Source organism: Pan troglodytes, chromosome 21 (genome assembly GCF_028858775.2).
Source record: "Pan troglodytes isolate AG18354 chromosome 21, NHGRI_mPanTro3-v2.0_pri, whole genome shotgun sequence".
NCBI lineage: Eukaryota > Metazoa > Chordata > Mammalia > Primates > Hominidae > Pan > Pan troglodytes.
This window is the reverse complement of record NC_072419.2, coordinates 55317325-55329401: the sequence shown is the minus strand read 5'-3', so window position 1 is coordinate 55329401 and position 12077 is coordinate 55317325. Positions and strand designations below refer to the sequence as shown.

The 12077-nt window shown below is 47.7% G+C and overlaps 1 protein-coding gene and 1 long non-coding RNA gene across 5 annotated transcripts in view; one reads left to right on the top strand and one right to left on the bottom strand.

Moving 5' to 3' along the window:
* Positions 1 to 6158, bottom strand: part of CSE1L (chromosome segregation 1 like) — a 50232-nt gene extending 44074 nt beyond the window's left edge. For 2 of the 4 annotated variants that reach the window (XM_063803092.1, XM_054674796.2), the window contains exon 1: positions 4652 to 6033. The gene's annotated coding sequence lies outside the window, so the exon portion shown is untranslated. Of the gene's footprint in view, positions 1 to 4651 lie in introns of all 4 variants that reach the window. The other 2 variants (XM_001166085.7, XM_016938090.4) reach the window with 2 other exon arrangements.
* Positions 6141 to 11865, top strand: LOC100614156 (uncharacterized). The gene is made up of 3 exons (XR_676289.5): positions 6141 to 6477; positions 8964 to 9186; positions 11724 to 11865. It is a non-coding gene; the product is annotated as an uncharacterized LOC100614156 (long non-coding RNA).
* The last annotated feature ends 212 nt before the right edge of the window (positions 11866 to 12077 follow it).

Here is a 12077-nt window from a genome sequence, read left to right as displayed (position 1 = left end):
ATCTACATCATCCTTGTTTTACTGTGTTAGCAATTACCCTCATTTGAAATCAACTTCTTTGTCGTCTCATACACACACTAGACTGCAAGCTCCTGAGGGCAGGGACTTTCGTCTGTATGCTCAGGACCTTCAGCATTACCTGGCACACAGTACATATTTAGTAAGCATTTGTTGTATGAACTAAAGGATAAGTCACAACATGTCAGTCACCCAGCAAAACATGAGTTTCCAGTCAAGACTGGAGACTATCCCTTCAGATCAATCATTAGCAGCCCCAACATAATGTGGGAACTCAGCTGCATGAATGTCAGATGAACAAATGACCAACTTAACTGCCACAATTAAATTTGTTTATTCAAAAGTACTTCAAGAAAGTGAATTTTTAGATTTGTTCTGGCCTGGCAGAATGGCTCATGCCTGTAATCCCAGCGCTTTGGAAGGCCGAGGCGGAAGGATCACTTGAGGCTAGGATTTCAAGACCAGCGTGGGCAACATAGTGAGACCCTGTCTCTACAATAAATAAAAAAAATTAGCCAGGCATGGTGGCGAGCACCTGTAGTCTCAGCTGCTCTGGAGGCTGAGGCAGAAGGACTGGTTAAGCTCAGAATTTTAAGGCTGCAGTGAGCTATGATCATGCCATTGCATTCCAATCTGGGCAACAGTGTAAGACTCTGTCTCTGAAAAAAGATAAAATTTATCCTGTATTACCTGTTCAAACATGCCAGTGATTTTACTTTTGTTTCAGGGTTCTGTACTTACCATTCCTTCTGCCTGCAGAGCTCTGCCCACGGAAAGCTACAAGGTTTGCACTGCCCACTTCATTCTCATTCAGGACTCTTGTTTTTTTTGGAGACAGGGGTCTTTGCTCTGTCACCCAGGCTGGAGTGCAGTGGCGTGATCTCAGCTCACTGCAGTCCCCGTCTCCCAGGTTCAAGCAATTCTCCTGCCTCAACCTCCCAAGTAGCTGGGACTACAGGTGCGTGCCACCACGCCTGGCTGAGTTTTGTACTTACAGTAGAGATGCGGTTTCACCGTGTTGGCCAGGCTAATCTCAAACTCTTGACCTCAGGTGATCTGCCCGCCTCAGCCTCCCAAAGTGCTGGGATTACAGGCATGAGCCACCGTGCCTGGCCTGGAAGGACTCTTTTCAAATGTCATCTTTTTTTCAGAGATGCCTTGCTGCACCATCCTATCTAAAAGAGCATTCACCTCAGTTACTCTCCATGCCCTTACTCTACTATTTTCCAAGTACATTTTATCAGGCATATTAATTTCTTTTGTCATTTACTGTGCTTCTCTCTTCACTAGATTGTAAACTCCACTGATAGTAGGGACTTTGTGCTTTGTTCACTGCTCTCTCCCTAGAGCCTTACAATAGTGATGAGCACCCGTTATATATTTGTTGTACTATTTTAAAAAGCTAGATACCTTTGATGTTTCCATCAAAAATATTATTCTTCATCTTTATTTTGGTTGGTTGACTGTGTTAAACAGAAAGAGGTGGACACAACCTTCTAGATTCTAAAACCACAACAGGCTGAGCAAGGTGGCTCACTTCTGTAATCCCAGCACTTTGGGAGGTGGAGATGGGATGATCACTTGACCCCAAGGACCGTTCAAGACCAGACTTGGCAACAACAGTGAGATCCTGTCTCTACAAAAAATTTTAAAAATTAGCTGGGCTCAGGCCGGGCGCGGTGGCTTACGTCTGTAATCCCAGCACTTTGGGAGGCCGAAGCAGGTGGATCATCTGAGGTCAGGAGTTCGAGACCAGCCTGACCAATGTGATGAAACCCCGTCTCTACTAAAAATACAAAAAAAAAAAAAAAAAATTAGCCGGGCGTGGTGGCATGCGCCTGTAATCCCAGCTACTCAGGAGGCTGAGACAGGAGAATTGCTTGAACCCGGGCGGCAGAGGTTTCAATGAGCCAAGACTGCACCATTGCACTCTAGCTCTAGCCTGGGCCACAAAAGTGAAACTCCCATCTCAAAAAAAAAAAAAAAAAAAAAAATTAGCTGGGCTTGGTGATACCCTCCTGTGGTCCTAGCTACTAGGGAAGTTGAGGCAGGAGGATTGCTTGAGCCCGGGAGGTCTAGGCTGCAATAAGCTGAGGTCTTGCCACTGCAGTCCAGTATGGGTGACTGAGTGAAACCCTGTCTCCAAAAATAAAATAAAATAAAATAAAAATAAATAAATAAAACCACATAATAGAATGAAACCTAAAATGATTAAGTTGAGATGCTAGGGTAGGACTATTTTTAAGTTTAAAAAAAAGTGAGGGGTTATATAAATACGCATGTTATAATCCCTCAAAGTTAAAATACTACATAGATCCCAGAATCTTAATACTCTTTTTGAGACAGGGTCTGGGTCTGTTACCTAGGCTGGAGAAATGCAGTGGTGTAATTCTGGCCCACTGAAACCTCTGCCTCCTGGGCTCAAGCCATCCTCCTACTTCAACCTCCCAAGTAGCTGGGACTACAGGCACACACCACCACACCTGGCTAATTTTTGTGTTGTTTCTGTAGACGTGGTTCCCGTGTTGCCCAGGCTGGTCTGGAACTCCTGAGCTCAAGTGATCCGCCCACCTTGGCCTTCCAAAGTTTATTCTTTGGGAATATTCTTTAAGGAACTATTTGTCAACAAATCCTTTTTATATCGCCTTGCAGATATAGTCTATAAAACCGAATTTTAAGCTTATCCTTAATTTGAGAAAATAAGAGAAATCAGGGACTTTTAGAGAACATTTTACAGGTATTCATAATTATCAACAAGATCAAGCTCTAATTATCTTATGCAACCACAAGTAAAGGTACTTTGACACTCTGAAATATTAGCAATATATAAATGCAAAAAGTGTTACTGATCTAAAAATGACTCAAACTAGAAACAAAGAATTCATTTTGGCCAGGTAGGGTGGCTCATGCCTGTAATCTCAGCTCACTGGGGGGCCAAGGTAAGCAGATTGGTTGAGTCCAGGAGTTTGAGACCAACCTGGGCAACATGGTGCCATCTCTACAAAAAAAATATAAAAATTAGTTGAGTGTGGTGGTGCACGCCTGTAGTCCTAGCTACTCGGGAGGCTGAGGTAGGAGGATAGACTGAGCCCAGGTCAGCCCAGGCAACACAGTGAGATGGTGTCTCCAAAAAAAAAAGGGAGGGAGAAGATAAGAATTCATTTTTATCACCTTTAAATGAGGGGGTGATATTTTTCTTTCTCCACGTAACTATCTTTGGAAATCTCTACCAATACACAATTAAGAAACTTAAAAAAGCATCACAATAAATCAGTTATGACAGACATCTAAATTTCCAAGTTCTTCTTGTTGAATGAATGGCCAGACCTAAGTCTAGCATCTTCCCACAGGCCCTCAATTACAGGTGGAGATTTCTGGAATAAAAGCTTTGTTTTCCAAAGCCATCTCACAGACATCTGTGACATAAGCTGATCCAAGATGTCTGCCTTTTTCTTAGATATGTCCTCAACACATTAGAGAACCATTCCCGAGGCCTTACATTTGGGAAGAGGGAAAGAGATCCAATGAATGAAAACTATCTGGCACCCACACATGAAGAACATATCCCAACACCTCAACCTACCCTCTGCTTTCTAACCATAGGAATATACCACTTAGAATCAAATCCAAACTCCTTACATTGCCTACAAAGCCTTCTATGATCCGGGTCCTGGATATTTCTCCCTTCTTCATATAACACTCTAGGAACCTAAGATATTCCTTAAATATTTCAATATTCCAAGCCGGTTCCTGTCCTTGAGCCTTGAGCCTTCTATTCCCTCTACCTGGAATGTTCTGCCCCTCACCTTTTAATGGCTGGTCTCTACCCAAATGTCACCTCCTCAGAAAAGCCTTCTTCACCTGTCACATAATTCTGTCACTATCTGAAATTATCTAATGTTTTTTCTTTCGCCCACGAGAATACATGGTCCTCAAGGGAAGGGACCTTGTCCATTTTTGTTTTTTCACTATATTCCCAGAGATTAAGTGGATGCTCAATAAAGTTATTAAATGAATAAAGAAACAAATTAATTCCAAAACTAGAGCACTGCTCTTGCATCCATCCAATCCTGTCCCAGACCCCAACCAGCAGAAGTAATCAGAAGGGGAGAGAGACTTCCCTTGCACTGATGGTAAGAAGTGAAAGATAAAGGGTTGTAGGAGCGGAGAGACGAGGTCCATTAGGATCCTCTGAAAGCATGCCGAAAAAAAAAAAAAAGAGACACACACAAAGAAAGGCCAAAGATATGACTATGTGGGCCCAAGGTGAGAAAAAGAGCAATTGGTGGAATCCAAGACTAAAGGGTCCCCTTCTGTGCCTCCAAGGAAGAATAATACTTGTGCATCTACCATGTGGCAAGCACAGGTGGGATGGCACCCACCAGGGAGAGAGAAGTAAGCAAGACAGACAAGGTCCTTGCTCTCAAACAGCTTACATTCTAGCAGTTGAGAAAGATAACAAGTAAGCAATAGTAATTGTTAGTAAATGCTATGAAGTAACTAAAACCAGGTGATGTTGATGGAGAGCCATGGAAGAAAGGTCCTAGACAGGTTGATTAGACAGCCTGATCAACATGGTGAAACCCCGTCTCTAATAAAAATACAAAAATTAGCCGGGTGTGGTGGCGTGTGCCTGTAGTCTCAGCTATTCGGGAGGCTGAGGCAGGAGAATCGCTTGAATCCGGGAGGCGGAGGTTGCAGTGAGTCGAGATCGCGCCACTGCACTCCAGCCTGGGAGGCAGAGCGAGACTCTCTCTCTCAAAAAGAAAAAAGAAAAAGAAAACAAAAGAAGAGGTTGGTTAGGGGAGGCCTAAGGTGAGGGAAACTTGGGAGAGGCGGCCTGCCTTGCAAAAATGTTGGTACTTCCCCAGCAAACAAAAGGCATGTGCAAGTAATTTTAAATCGGAATAAGCCTGGAATATGGAAGAAACAGAAAGCCACACTGGCTAAGGAGAAAGATGGGTGGGAGAGATGAATAAACAACCGTCAGCTCCCAGGGAACCTTTGTAAACCACGGTAAATAACTCAGCGCATCCTCAAAGCCACTTTCCGAGGTAGATTCTGTTATTAACCCCATTTTGCAGCTAAGGAAATGGAGGCTCAGTGAGATGAGGTGACCAGCCTCAAGTTACACCCCTAAAGAGAGGCTACGTCTGGAATGAACCCAGGCGATCTAATTCCAAAGTCTATGCTCCGAACCACCACAGCACAGCGTTTCTCCCAAAACGAGGGAACCCTCCCCCCACCCGCGTTACAGGGGATTTCTATGTCCCGGGTGTACCGACTAGAATTCTCACAAACAATTCAGCAAAGTGAGATCACGATGCCCGTTTTACAGTCAGGGATACAAGTACAGAGGTTAGAGAAGGGGGAGTTCGGGGGCTTCACTAGAGTTAGGGCAAGGGACGACGCGCGGCAGCCGCAGCTCCACGCGCCCGCAGTCCCCGCCCGGGAAGGCCTCGCCGCCGCACACCCAGCTCGCGCGGCTAGCAGCCACCGTCGCAGAGAATGGACATGCGAGCGCGACCAATAAGGAGCGGCCTTCCCGAGCGGAGAGGCGGCGGCGCAGCCAATCAGCGCCGTGATGGAGAGGAAAGGGCGGGCAATCCGCAGGCTCGCGTTAGGCCGCGCCTCAGTTGCCCTCAGCCCTCACAGGCCCTGGGGTCGCCGCACCTGGGCCAGAGACCTAGGACGCCGCGAGGCGCGGCAAGCGCTGCCTAGGGAAGCCGAAGACCTTGCCTGAGCGCACCGCCCGAACCCCGGGCCCACATTCCGCTCTCGCCCAGAGGCGCGGTTCTCACTCCCTAGCGCTCGTTAGTACCGGGAGCGCCTCATCCCTTCCTCAGCTGGGCCCCAAGAGCCACTCTGGTAGGCCGTGCACGCCCCGCGCCTCACCTCGTGGGGATACAGAAACGGAGGAGGGAACCCCAGCCGCGGACCGTAGCTGGCACTACCCGCTCCTGCCGCCGCTCCGCCTCACATTCAAACCCCGGCAAAATGGCGCGACAGCGAGCCTGAGGCCAGAGCGCATGCGCGAGCGGCCCGCTGCAGGGGGCGGGGCCAGGAATGCTCTGGCCCCACCCAAGTTCGAAGGGCCAATCGGGGCCCCGCTCTGTTTCTGCGCTGATCTCACAAGTGACAATGCTCTTTGGCTCTGACCATGCCAGCAGGCTTCACGGTTCTCGTTTTCCAAAGAGGAACACAGATTCAGCGAGCGGCTGCTGGCTTGTGACCTATTTTGATGTCAGGGCTTGGCACGTAGGAGGTGTTCAATGTTGATCGATCCAAGGTCGTGCACATAGGGTCTAAGACGGAAGAGAACTTCCTGCCCCTCTTGGAGCTTCTATTTTAGAGGGAGACACGGCCAGACAGGTCTCGAACTCCTGGCCTCAAGTGATCCGCACACCTTGGCCTCCCAAAATGCTGGGATTCCAGGCGTGAGCCACCGCGCCTGGCCTGGTATGTAAGTTTTGGTACTCTTATTACAGCCCACAAACCATATGGGATCTGGCCCCTGCCAGCCTGCCTGCCCTCATCACCTTCCGCTTCCCTCCTCTCCTCACCCTCACTCAGCTCCGCCACCCCACCTTCTTCCTGTTCCTCTAAGCTCCAAGCTTATTTCCACTTTAGAGCATTTATACTTGCTGTTCCCTGTGCTGGGATGTTCTAGATTCCTGAATGATTGGCTCCTTCTTTACATTTAGGTTCCAGCTCAAATGTCACCTCCACAAAGAGGCCTATCTGAAATTGCCCACTCACCACCACCCAGCACACAAATTAGGGTTGCCAGGTTTAGCAAATAAAATGCAGGCTGCCCAGGTCAATGTAAATTTTAGAAAAAAATTTATAATTTTCTAGTGTAAATACTGTGTAGGACATATTTATACTTAAAAATCATGCATTGCTTATCTGAAATTCACATTGAACTGGGTGCCCAGTGTTTGATCTGGTAAGCCTAGTTCCATGATATCATTATGGTATTTATCACTCTCCAACTAATTGTCTCTTCTTTATTTTGTTCCTCCTTCCGCTTCTCCCCTCCTAAACCCCTGCCCTCCTCCCCATCCATAACCTAAGGGATTCTATACAGCAAGGGCTTTTCTTTTCTTTTTTTTTTTTTTTTTTTAAGACAGAGTCTTGCTCTGTCGCCCAGGCTGGAGGGCTGGAGTGCAGTGGTGCTATCACAGCTCACTGCAACCTCTGCCTCCCAGGTTCAAGCAATTTTCCTGACTCAGCCCCCCAAGTTACTGGGACTACAGGTGCCCGCCACCATGCCCCGCTGATTTTTGTATTTTTAGTAGACACGGGGTTTCACCATATTGGCCAGGCTGATCTTGAACTCCTGACCTTGTGATCCGCCAGCCTTGGCCTCCCAAAGTGCTGGGATTACAGGCATGAGCCACCACGCCTGGCCAGGGCTTTTTTTTTTTTTTCTTTTAAGAGGCAGGGTCTTGCTCTGTCACCCAGGCTGCAGTGCAATGGCACAATCATAGCTCATTGCAACCTCGACCTCCTAGGCTAAAGCAATCCTCCCACCTCAGCCTCCTGAGTAGCTAGGACGACAGGCACCTGCCACCACACCTGGCTAATTTTCAATTTTTTTGTAGAGATGAGCTGTCACTATGTTGCCCAGGCAAACTTCTGGCCTCAAGTGATCCTCCCACCTCCGCCTCCTAAAGCACTGGGATAGGGCTGGGCATGGTGGCTCACGCCGGTAATCCCAGTGATTTGGGAGACCGAGGCAGGCAGATCACCTGAGGTTGGGAGTTTGAGACCTGACCAACATGGAGAAACCCTGTCTCTACTAAAAATACAAAATTAGCCGGGTGTGGTGGCGCATGTCTGCAATCCCGGCTACTTGGGAGGCTGAGGCAGGAGAGTCGTTTGAACCCGGGAGGCAGAGGTTGCGGTGAGCTGAGATCTTGCCATTGCACTCCAGCCTGGGCAACAAGAGCGAAACTCCATCTCAAAAAAAAAAAAAAAGCCCCGGGATTACAGGTGTGAGCCACCACATCTAGCCCCATATTGATGGTATTCACAGCTGTACCCCCAGCACTAGGCACACAGTAGCTGCTTAATAAATGTTTGTTGCATGTTGAATGAAATGCCATATATAAATAAGTGAAGTCCATGGAGAAAGATACATGAGTGAAAGACATTGGTGAGGCCGGGCACGGTGGCTCATGCCTGTAATCCCAGCACTTTGGAAGGCTGAGGCAGGCGGATCATGAGGTCAGGAGATCGAGACCATCCTGGCCAACATGGTAAAACCCTGTCTCTACAAAAATACAAAAATTAGCCAGATGTGGTGGCATGCGCCTGTAGTCCCAGCTACTCAGGAGGCTGAGGCAGGAGAATCGCTTGAACCTGGGAGGCAGAGGCTGCAGTGAGCCGAGATCGAGCCACTGCACTCCAGCCTGGGTGACGGCGAGACTGTGTCTCAAAAAAATAAATAAATAAATAAAATAAAAATAAAAATAAACCATGATGGTCAGAAGACGGTGGAACATTTAAAAAAAAAACAAAGACATTGGTGAAAAAGATGTATTTTTACTATTGCAGCAATAGTACCAGTAATCACCAGTAATCATTTTAATCGTTCTAATCTGCATTTTTTTTTTTTTTTGAGACGGAGTCTCACACTGTTGCCCAAGCTGGAGTGCAGTGGTGCGATCTCGGCTCACTGCAAACTCCACCTCCTGGGTTCACGCCATTTTCCTGCCTCAGCCTCCCGAGCAGCTGGGACTACAGGCGCCCGCCACCATGCCCAGCTAATTTTTTGTATTCTTAGTAGAGACAGGGTTTCACCGTGTTAGCCAGGATGGTCTTGATCTCCTGACCTCATGATCCGCCCGCCTCGGCCTCCCAAAGTGCTGGGATTACAAGCATGAGCCACCACACCCGGCCCACTAATCTACTTTAATATAATTAACATGTTCCTCTAGTCCTAGGGAGAATGAGCCTGATGACTTTACCATTTTCCACCTCTAAGAGCCAATCGCAAAGGAGGCTGGCTGGCATCTTGTGTCTGTCTAGCATCTCTACCAGTTTCTGTAGAAAACCCTCAAGCTGTGCCAAGACGATCATGTCTGGACACAGCTCTTGGTGTCACGGGGTGTCTCCTCCTACTGCCTATCGCCCTTTGCAGCCACCAGAATAATCATGCAGGTGAGAGCCACAGAAAGGCTGAGTGTCCTTCTCCACTCTGCATGGTTCATGGGTGACAGCTAAAGATTCCCTTGGGAATCCTCCCCATCCCAGCTCCACTACATGCACATACTCTTGGGGCGTGCTACAACTCTTAACAGACTGTGTTGGAAACCAAAGAAAACAATTCATCCACTTCAAGGAGCAGGAGACTAAGTACTCATTCATGTAGTTTCCTTTCTTTCTAAACCCTTATAAAACAATCTGTCTAGGTTGGGCGTGGTGGCTTACGCCTGTAATCCCAACACTTTGAGAGGACGGGATGGGTCACCCGAGGTCAGGAGTTCGAGACCAGTCTCGCCAACATTGTGAAACCCCATCTCTACTAAAAATACAAAAATTAGCCGGGTGTGGTGGTGGGTGCCTGTAATCCCAGCTACTTGGGAGGCTGAGGCAGGAGAATCACTTGAACCTGGGAGGTAGAGGTTGCAGTGAGCTGAGGTCGCACCACTGCACTCCAGCCTGGGCGACAAAGCAAGATTCTGTCCCCCCGCGCAAAAACAAAAAAACCCCCAATCTTTCTAATGTAAGGAAAGACATTCTGAAAAGACACATTGTCTATGGTGTGCTCCTTGAGGAAGATAACTTTACATTTTATTTGGATCCAGAAGGGCATGGACACATCTGGTTATGCTGGGAAAGAACAAGTCTTATGTCTCAATCTCGCTTTTAAAGCCCAACTGAGATGCAGAAGAGTGTTAACAGCTAAACATTGAGAAGTATCTGATTGTTGTTTCTTATCTTTTTTAAAATGGAGGCACTTTAATTTTTTTTTTTTTTTTGAGATGGAATCTCACTCTGTTGCCCAGGCTGTACAGTACAGTGGCGCGATTTTGGCTCACTACAACCTCCGCCTCCCAGGTTCAAGCAATTCTCCTGCCTCAGCCTCCCAAGTAGCTGGGACTACAGGCGCCCACTACCACACTCAGCTAATTTTTGTATTTTTAGTAGAGATGGTTTCACCATGTTGGCCAGGCTGGTCTTGACCTGACCTCAGGTGATCTGCCCACCTTGGCCTCCCAAAATGCTGGGATTACAGGCGTGAGCCACTGCACCTGGCTTATTTCTGTTTAAATGTATGTTTATATGTTATAAAAATCTACACGTTTGAGACTAGCCTGATCAACATGGTGAAACCCCATCTCTACTAAAAATATGAAAATTAGCCGGGCGTGGTACTGTGTGCCTATAATCCCAGCTATTTGGGAGGCTGAGGCAGGAGAATTGCTTGAACCCAGGAGGCAGAGGTTGCAGTGAGCTGAGATTGCACCATTGCACTCCAGCTGGGCAACAGAGCGAGACTCCATCTCAAAAAAACAAATCTACTCATACAAAATGGGAAATCTCCTTTATTAATTAGGGTATAAGTTGTAGGTAATATATTATGTCCTCTATTTCCTTATTTTATATTTTTTAATTAAAAATTTTTAAATGTATATATTAAAATTTTTTTTTGTAGGGATTGGGTCTCTCTGTGTTGCCCAGGTTGGTCTCAAACCTCTGGGCTCAAGTGTTCCACCCACCTTGGCCTCCCAAAGTGCTGGGATTACAGTGGCTCACTGCAATCTCCGCCTCCCAGGTTCAAGTGATTCTCCTGCCTCAGCCTCCCAAATAGCTGGGATTACAGGCATGTGCCACCACACCCAGCTAACTTTTGTACTTTTAGTAGAGATGGGATTTCACCATGTTGGTCAGGCTGGTCTTGAACTCCTGAGCTCAGGTGATCCACCTGCCTCCGCCTCCCAAAGTGCTGGAATTACAGGTGTGAGGCACCACGCCTGACCTAGAAGTGTATTTTTCATGCTTCTTGATGGGAAATTATATTTTTTCCATCCCTTCAAGTGGGATTTTTAGACCTGCCTTAGACCTGGGCAAGCCTGCAGACCTTTGCCGTGCCCTTCCTTTAGAGGGCTTCGTCCTGGCCCTCCTCCAGCTGCTCCCTCCTGCCCGTTAGCCGAATGGGTGTGCACATCTAGAACCCATGCCACTGCCTTTGAGACCACACTGCAGTTGGACAGGGCCCTGGAATTCCCAACCCATAGGCCCCTGGCCTGTGGAGACCCTTGCCTGGGTCACTTCTTCAGAGGGTGGGCTGCACAGCAGCTTGTGAGCACTCCCATGCTGGAAGGGTGACTTGGGTCAGAAAGGGGTTTGCAGGGAGTTTGGACAGGAATGGGCTTCCATGCACACATGCAAAGCCTTATGGTGCAGGGTGAAGCCTGAGGTGGAGAGAGCAGGGTGCCGGTCTTGGGCCAGCCACCCGGTGCTGCTGCTTGCTGGTGTGGAGCTCTGAGGAGCCTGAGAATTCCATCTTTGACCTGCCCTTCCAGATCTTTACAAAGGTACATTTATAAAGGAAGGAAGATAGACTGTCTTATTCAAAAGCTTTACGTATAGTTTTTCAATGTTGACCCTCAGAGCATGGGAGCTGACATTTGTATTTCTGCCCTAGAGCCTGCAAATGTTAGTCCTGTGCTAAGTGTGTTCTCTGTCCACAGGAGCCAGGGCCCCATATTATCTACCGCTGTCCATCTGCTCTCCAGCACATCAGAGCAGCCCTTCCCCTGTGTGAGATTCCTCTCCAGGGCAAGACTGAAGGGAGCATCAAGGTTGCAGTGGAAGAAATAAATTGGAAGTGGAGCTGGGCAGTTATTTATTTATTTAAATAGAGACAAGGCCGAATGCGGTGGCTCACACCCGTAATCCCAGCACTTTAGGAGGCCGAGGTGGGTAGACGACCTGAGGTCAGGAGTTCGAGACCAGCCTGATCAACATGGCGAAATCCCGTCTCTACTAAAACTACAAAAATTACCTGGGCACGGTGACACACACCTGTAGTCCCAGCTACTCAG